The sequence below is a fragment of the Halyomorpha halys genome, unplaced genomic scaffold (genome assembly GCF_000696795.3).
Source record: "Halyomorpha halys isolate HHAL.00 unplaced genomic scaffold, Hhal_1.1 Scaffold220.1, whole genome shotgun sequence".
In the NCBI taxonomy this organism is placed as follows: domain Eukaryota; kingdom Metazoa; phylum Arthropoda; class Insecta; order Hemiptera; family Pentatomidae; genus Halyomorpha; species Halyomorpha halys.
The window spans coordinates 425,227-433,451 of NW_027104907.1; positions in this window are offsets into that span (position 1 = coordinate 425,227).

The window sequence follows — 8,225 nt, forward strand, 5'->3', positions numbered from 1 at the left end:
ACTTATATATAGATTTAAAAAACAAAAAGTTAGAAGAAATGAATAAATAAGCTAAAACGCAAACAGGTCAGTTAAAAATCTAATGAAAAAACATAATAAATAATTTCAGAGCTATTTCCCATGCAGGTGATGATGTATGATCCCCAGGGAGTCCAAAAATATTTTATGCCAAGATCACTATATTCCAATTCTAACACCTAGATCTTCTAAAAAGCTCCTTGTTTTATTTGGTATAGTTGCCAGAGATCCAAAACAGAGAACTCTCATGGTAAACTAATAAAATTATTAGTATTATTATTAGTTTGGTGCTACAACACATTGACGGGTCCAGACCTCTTCAACCAGCAACCTCCATAAGTTACGGTCCTGTGCTGTTGCTATCCAGTTATGGATTCCCAAGCCCCTCGCATCCGCGACCACAAAGTCAATCCAATGAAGTCGAGGGTGGCCAACTCTCCTGGCCATGGACTATCTCCGTCAGTAATCTTATTGGAGTTTCCTGTTCCTCCAACCTGGCCAATTGTCCAGCCCATCTGAGATGATATTGTTTGATAAGACTAACGTCAGGCTCGCTAATGAGGTTGTAAACCTCTTCATTTGTTCTTCATATCCACTCTCCACCAACTAATAAAATACATATGAAAATATAGTTAGTAAATATATGTGCAAAATTATTTAAAATAAAGTGATGAAAAAAGTGGGGAATATAACATACATGTATATAAAATATAAATATAAATAGTATATAAAACATATCACCTACATACATGTTTTATTTACAACTTTTTTCATCACTTTATTTTAAATAATATTGTTTGTATATATGTACTAACTAGATTTTCATATGTATTTTATTATTTTTTGTTTCCACTTAATTAATTTTAGTATTGCTTTTCTAATACAGTCTTTTTCTTCTTATAATACTTAGACTAAACATGTCTTTCAATATTATTTTGTATCTATAATGTAAGTTGTTTTATTTTTTTCTGATCATTGTGTAGGTAATTCCTCTAATTCTGATGTTATCTTGTTTTTTTGTTCTTGGCACTGATGGCCTGAAATTCTGGCCGAAACATTGGCACTCATAAATAAGTGTAACTTATTTGTGTTCTTCACTGACTGCACCTAAAATAATATTATCCTCACATACATATTATCAATGGTCAACTCATCATTTAGTTAATTTTATTTATATTTTAATACAATGTCCTTTGAAACCACTAAAATATTCAATAACTTAGCTATGGATCCTAGGAAAGAACAAAATTTCAAATCTTTGTACCAGTAAAAAAACCTTTTATAGATAGAATAAATGTGGAAAAGATAGTCAAAAATAAATAAAAAACATTTCTCAACTATTTATCATTACCGACATTTCAGCCCACTATGTAAGTATTCATCTGGGCTGATGTGGATGAATGGAGATGTAACAAGGATCATATCAGCCCTGATGAAGACATACAATGTGGGCCAAAACATTGGCAAAAAATAAATAGTTGAATGCTCATTTTTTATTTTTTCTTCATAGGGCTCTCACCTTTTTCAAATCACACACGGTTAATGGATTATACAAATGATTAACAAATAAAAATTGAATTGAAATTAAATCTGTATTGCTACCACCCGTGAAGGGTCAGGGGTGCAGTACATCATAAAGAAGTACGGTAACTAGACCAACGGTTGTGCAAGGAGGTGATTTGGTCAAAATCACACTCAACCACCAGATTTTTACCCAATTAAGGGTACTCAATTAAGGAGGCAGGGTGGACCTCAGAGGTCTCTGAAACCCTCAGGGCTGACTCACGGTGAAACAGAAAATAATTATCTGCCATAGCTGGATTTGAACTTGGATCTCTAGAGTTAGTAGCATAGTGCCTTACCACAGAGCTACCCACTCCCACATATTTATAATAAGAATAAATCTTTTATTTTTGTTTTTCATTTCAGGATGTTTGTCACTGATAACCAATATATAAGGAACACTCCGTGAAATAATTGCAAATAATGTGATACAAGTATTAAATACAGATGAAAAAGACGCATCTTAAATATATCTTATTATACAAACAAATATATGTCAGACAAACAGATAAAACAAATGAGGATGCATATACATATATATGAGGAGAAAATGGTTGGGGGTGCAGTCAGTAAAGAGCACAAATAAGTTAAGAGAACTTATTTAATAGTGTCAACATTTCGGCCAGAGTTTCTAGCCTTAATCAGGGCTATGAACAAAGAGCAAGATAACAACCAATGAATAAAATAAAATTAAAATGCATATATTAGATTAAAATAGAAACTGAAGAACTTCCTTAGGAAGATAGAATACCCTGAAAAGTGTCTGAAAATTTGTAGAAACAGTAATAAATGATTTGTTCTAATTATGGAAAATTCTTTTTATCAAAGATACAACAATATGAACCTTTATTTTTACTTAAAATAAACTGCTGCACAAGTGAATATGTTTGTGGTTCATAAGGAAATTGTACTAAAAATTAACTTAGATTAAGTTGACCAGAGAAAGTATTGGTCAACCTATATTTGATATTTAGTCTAACTTATGCAAAAAATCTCCTTTAACTAAATTAAAAACAAAAATTGCACACTAACATTATTTGAAAGTGAGTAAAGAATAAAAATTAAAGTCCCTGTACGGGAAGAAGTATTGATACAACTGAAAGGTTTGTTGCAAAAAGGGAATGTAGTCTTGTTTGCTAATTTTTAGAGTTAGGAAAAATTTATTTGAAAAGAATTCTTTTTCAGAATCGTTTATACAGTTTATAGCATAGCTATGACACTTACTGCAGTGGTTGTAATCTATCTCGGTGGGAATGGTATACTATATTTCCGCCTTTATTTGTAACAAACACTATACCATTACTACACTCTGATTTTCTTGCACCAAGAGAGAAGAGAGAAATACTTTATTTATTCATCTATGCTGCCTAAATACATTAGGTTGCCATCTCACACAGCATACTTATCAATCCGTAATCGGACATATTTACATTACACATACATGGTATAATCATAAAAAAAAATATATACAATAATAGGATATAATAAACAATTTTTTTTCACCCCTACAGTTTCCTTTTACAATCCATTTCGGTCTGTACAACCAATACAAATTTTCACTCACTCCCATTTTTACCTCCCATTTCTGCTCAATTATTCAATTCACCCGATCAACAAATTCGCTCTCAGAATTTTAATAATTAAAATATTTCCAATCTTTAAAATGTTATTTCAAAAATTTAGTTGTTGAGGACATTACTATTTGGCTTATTTGTGAACTAATGTGTTGCGCAAATAACAAAATAGTAAATAGAAATTATGAGATCATTATTTCAGTAATATATTATTTTATTTCAATAAATGTTTAAAATCTCAAATAATTATTTCCAGAAATAAATATTGGATATTTGATCTAGATATAATAAATGAACATCCGATTTTCATTTCCATTTCGCTTCTGTCTGTATAAATTTTTGTCTTCTGTATTACCAGTATTGATATTTTGTTTTATCTCCTAGTGGTGGTATGGATGTATTCAATGTTGAAACTATTCACTACTAAATAAATATTTTATATTATATTTATAAATTAATTAGACAACCTATTTCATTCATTCTATTTATCACTCCTTGGTCCTATATGTTACTCCTTAGAATTAGACTTTTTTAAAATATCAATATCAGGAAAACTAATACTAAGTGTGTGCCTGATTCCGAATATTAACAAGAAGCATTCCCTGAAAGCAATAAAAATTTTAAAAAATCAACTTTAATTTTCAAAAATGTTGATACCTACATAACAACAAATTCGGAAAAAGACCCTTATGTATGTAACTGTATACTGACAAATGTATTCAGAATTTACTTAGAATTTGACTTTAAGTTATGTTTTATTAATTTATCTATTTATTAGGCTTTGTTATGCAATTGTTAATGTACACTTAAGAGTACACAACACTATAACAAAAATAATTTTATTTTACATATTTCCAGCAAAAACTATCAACTATAAAGGTGTCAAAAGTATTCAGAATTGTAGGAATAAATTCATAAATAAATTAAAAACCGAGTTAAATAAATTTAGTAACATTATAAGAATACTTGATCAATAAAACCTTTTGTTTAATTACATTATATCAAATATGTTTAATTTTTTTTTAATTGCACATTTCAGACTTTTACCTTCTTATATTTGTCTGTTGTCTCCTTTTGTGCCACTTAAGAATTAATGTTTTCTTTAGGCTGTTTCCATTTCAAATATCGTATTTCGTAATTACTAAGTGGCCATACAAATATTGAAATAAATTGAGATCAGGTGATTGGAGAGGGGTTCCAGAAGTTAAGGGTAATTGTACTAAAGAAATATATTATTAGATAACATATTGTGATAAGAGTAAAAGTCTGGTTAGAGTTTAAAATTAAATTCAGTTCAATTATTTTTTTTTTTGTTGTACTTTCTTTTGATAATATAAGATAAGAAACTTTATTATCTATCCAGAATTCCGTCTATGAATATGTTACCTATTCTGTTTACAAAACAACAATCCCAAACTATTACCGATCCTGCTCCATGTTAAACTATCCTACTCATACTTTTATATTTAAATTCGGCGTTTCATTTATTCCTGTGGAACAGATCCGCAACCTAGGACATCAGAACAAACGACTGACTTGGAATCCTCACACAAGACTGAAAAACAGGAACTATTCATCGATTCCGACAGCACTTACTAAACAAACGGTCTTAACTTCCAATTCATTACAAAAAAAGACTGATCTATATGACTATAATAATGCCTTTGAATTCCTCACATATCCAATCCTTACAATCCAAAAACCTTTTGTAAAAAAACAGCATTTTCCATATATTACCGATTTGGCTAGAACCAGATATCAATCCTTCCATGATAAACCAACCACCCAAACTCACCTTTTCTAACCTTCTCCTTCATTACTAAATAATCCTCCTAGACGTCTGAAAAGAGAATGGTCTCGAGATCTTCGCCTCTAGAAATGTTATTGGAGTTCTATCAATGGGTAGATTCTGCACTTGTCTGTATCATGCCATTGTATAACTAACATCAAATTTACTTATTGTATATATTTTCAATATAATTGTAAATAACAATAAATAAATTGAAAAAAAATCTGCGTTTGATTTCTTACAAACCATAATTATCCCATCATAATCACTTATTTTTTTAAGCATGGCTCATCTGTTAAGGTCACATCGTTCCAAAATTCATCAGGCTTCTACAGAAAATTGTTAGCAAACATTAAATTGTTTCTCATTGATTTGAATCATGAATGGCTTTTAATGAGCTTCTCTTCCATGATAACGTAATTTTCTTTGAGAACCACAACCAGTTGAAAAACTTGTGCGTTCTGAAGCCCTGCAAAATTAACCACAAAGCTTGGAGATGAAATTCATTAGAGATTTTTGGTTTATTTCTGGTTATGTTTTGTTTATTTCAGGTTATTTTTTGTTATATAGTCAACTATAAAAGTGCCTCTACATATTCGCCAAAGGCAAATTCGCATGCGAAAGCGTGTGGACAGGTTAGTTAGAATATTAGAGGAAGATAGTCCGGGTGGCGGTCAATAAAGAGCCCTGACGAAGCCCTGCAAAGAGGAGCGAAACGTTGGTTAGTAATAACTAGTTTTCTATTACTATTTTGTTCCTTTATTGATTGTCACCCGTGCTATCTTCTTCCAATCTACTTCATACGTTCAACTATCTTCTTCCAGCTAGTTAGAATAGCTTGTACAAGTTAGCCTGAATTTGTGGGTCGGTCCCTTCAGTTTTTGTTTTTTTTGGACACAAAGTAAAGGCAGCTTGTGGTGCAAACATACTTCTGTCTTCAGATCGCATTGTTTTAGAACTGCCAACAGACGAATAATGTACTCTCCATTTTTTACTTCCACAGCGAAGGTGATGTTTACCTGGTTATATACAGGTGACCAACCATTTCTAACCATGGTGGGGAATCAAATTCTTCATTTTTGAGACCGCTACTCAATGAAAAAGTCAACGGAGAACACAAATATTCATCTGGATTCTGAGGAAGAAGTTATTTTACCCAAATTACTTATTTCTCTAATGAAAACTATAAAAAGTTAAAAGTGAAAATTAATGCTCTACCAACCACAGTTGGGGGAGGGCTATAAAATAACTTTTGTTTCAGAAAGTTTCAAAAAATTAATTTTTCATTCGGAGCTCTATATCTTTAAAACTACGTACAACACTAGAAAACCTAAAGGTGGATCCACATGTTGGCCGCTCGTCACGAATCAGAGGCTCATACAAATGCTCGACAAACAAAGAGCGGGCCATCCACATGTCAGTGTTATTCAGAGAGGCAACCATGGCGGACGTACTAGTGGTTTCAGCCATTGCACTTGGATTTTTTATTACAAAAAAGAAAATGAAAGGAAATTAAATATAAATAAATAAGATTAAATATAAAACTTATTACAAAAAGTGCCAATAAACACCTTTAACCTCCTAACAGCTCTCAGTTGCAACTAGACAAAGAACAACGGTGGAGAAGGTACACGACCGCTCTCACGAACCCCTTTGATCTGTGTCCAAAAAACCGACTCTCGATGGATCGCCAACTCCTACAAGCCACCCATCCACATGCTCGCGTATGTCTGAGTTCGCCATAGCTTGGCCAACATGTAGAGGCCCCTTTATAGAACATTATTTAAAGTAGAGCAAATTGACTAAAATATGAGCCTTAATAGAGCTATTTACGTCCAATAGTTCCCGAAATACAGTTTTTTAAAAAGCAACATTTCATGGGATGTATGTTGAAAAATTAGTAGTCAGTGAACTTCTTGCGGCAAATTTTTATCTCAGGAACCATGAGACGTATAGATGTCTATTAACACTCAAATTAAAGCTAGTTTAATGTACTATAAAGTAGTTTATGACATTTATCTTTGTAATTTTTAATTATTTGCAAAAACAAACGCACAATGTTAATTTGAAGTTGTTCGCATAAAAGTATTATTTATTACTAGTACTACAAAGATAAACACCATAAACTACTTTATAGCTCATTAAACTAGCTTTATTATAGGTGCTAATAGATATTTGTACGTCTAATCATTTCCGAGTTATAGATTGCTCAAAATAAATTCACTAACTACTGATTTTTCAATGTATTTTTAATGAAATGGTGATTTTTAAAAAAATATATCTGGAGAAATATTGAACATAAATAGTTCGAATAGGGCTCACATTTTAGCAAATTTACTCTACTTTAAATTATGCTCTATTAGTAATTAACTATGAGAGATAGTTGACCGTGGATGATAAATGAGGAGAAGATGGTTGGGGGTCCAATCCTTATTGACCGGGGTCAATCTTTATTGACCGCACACTCAACCATCTTCTCCACATGCTCTATTAGGTTTCCTGGTGCTGTACGTAGTTTTAAAGATATGAAGCTCTGAATGAAGTGTTAATTTTTATTAACGTTTTGAAACATCCGCCATTTTTTATTCCCCCTCACAATACTTGATAGTCTTATCAACTTTGATTAGTAATTATACATAGTTTTCATTAAAGTAATCAAAAATTGGGGCGAAATAACTGCCTTTTGTCTCCTCTTGGGCTCTTGGACTATTCGTAGGTGCATTAGCTCACACTTTCATGATATTCACTAGAATTAATTTACAAAATACTTATCCTCCATTATTTGGAAAAATATGTTGCTTTTTGAAAAACTATATCTCGAGAACTATTGAACGTAAAGAAAAAAAGATTTAAATTAAACACTTGTTTTGCTTAACTCTAGAAGTTAGGGATTGAAGGAGTTAGATATGATAAAGTACAATCCTTAAACTCCTCCATGTTTATTATACTGTAATAGTGTGCTGCTGAGATCAAAAGTGTGGCTTTGCTGTGACTTACTGCAACTACTGTTATGGAAAGATGATGTGTGATGTGACGCAAAGCTTTTTATGATGTGTGTATTTAATTAAAAATAGCAATGGAATGTTTACGTAATATATTCGTTTTAAGAATTACATCAATTTATGCAATTTGTTGGCTAAAGAGGACATTTAAATGTCGAAAGCGTTTCTAATGGTTCGAACCGATTAGGTAGATAAGTCATTTTGAAGTAAAGTGGCAGTTTTGAAATCTGAGCGTGTTGGAGCCTATTGAAAAATGTCTGCCAATAACGTAGGTCAGGT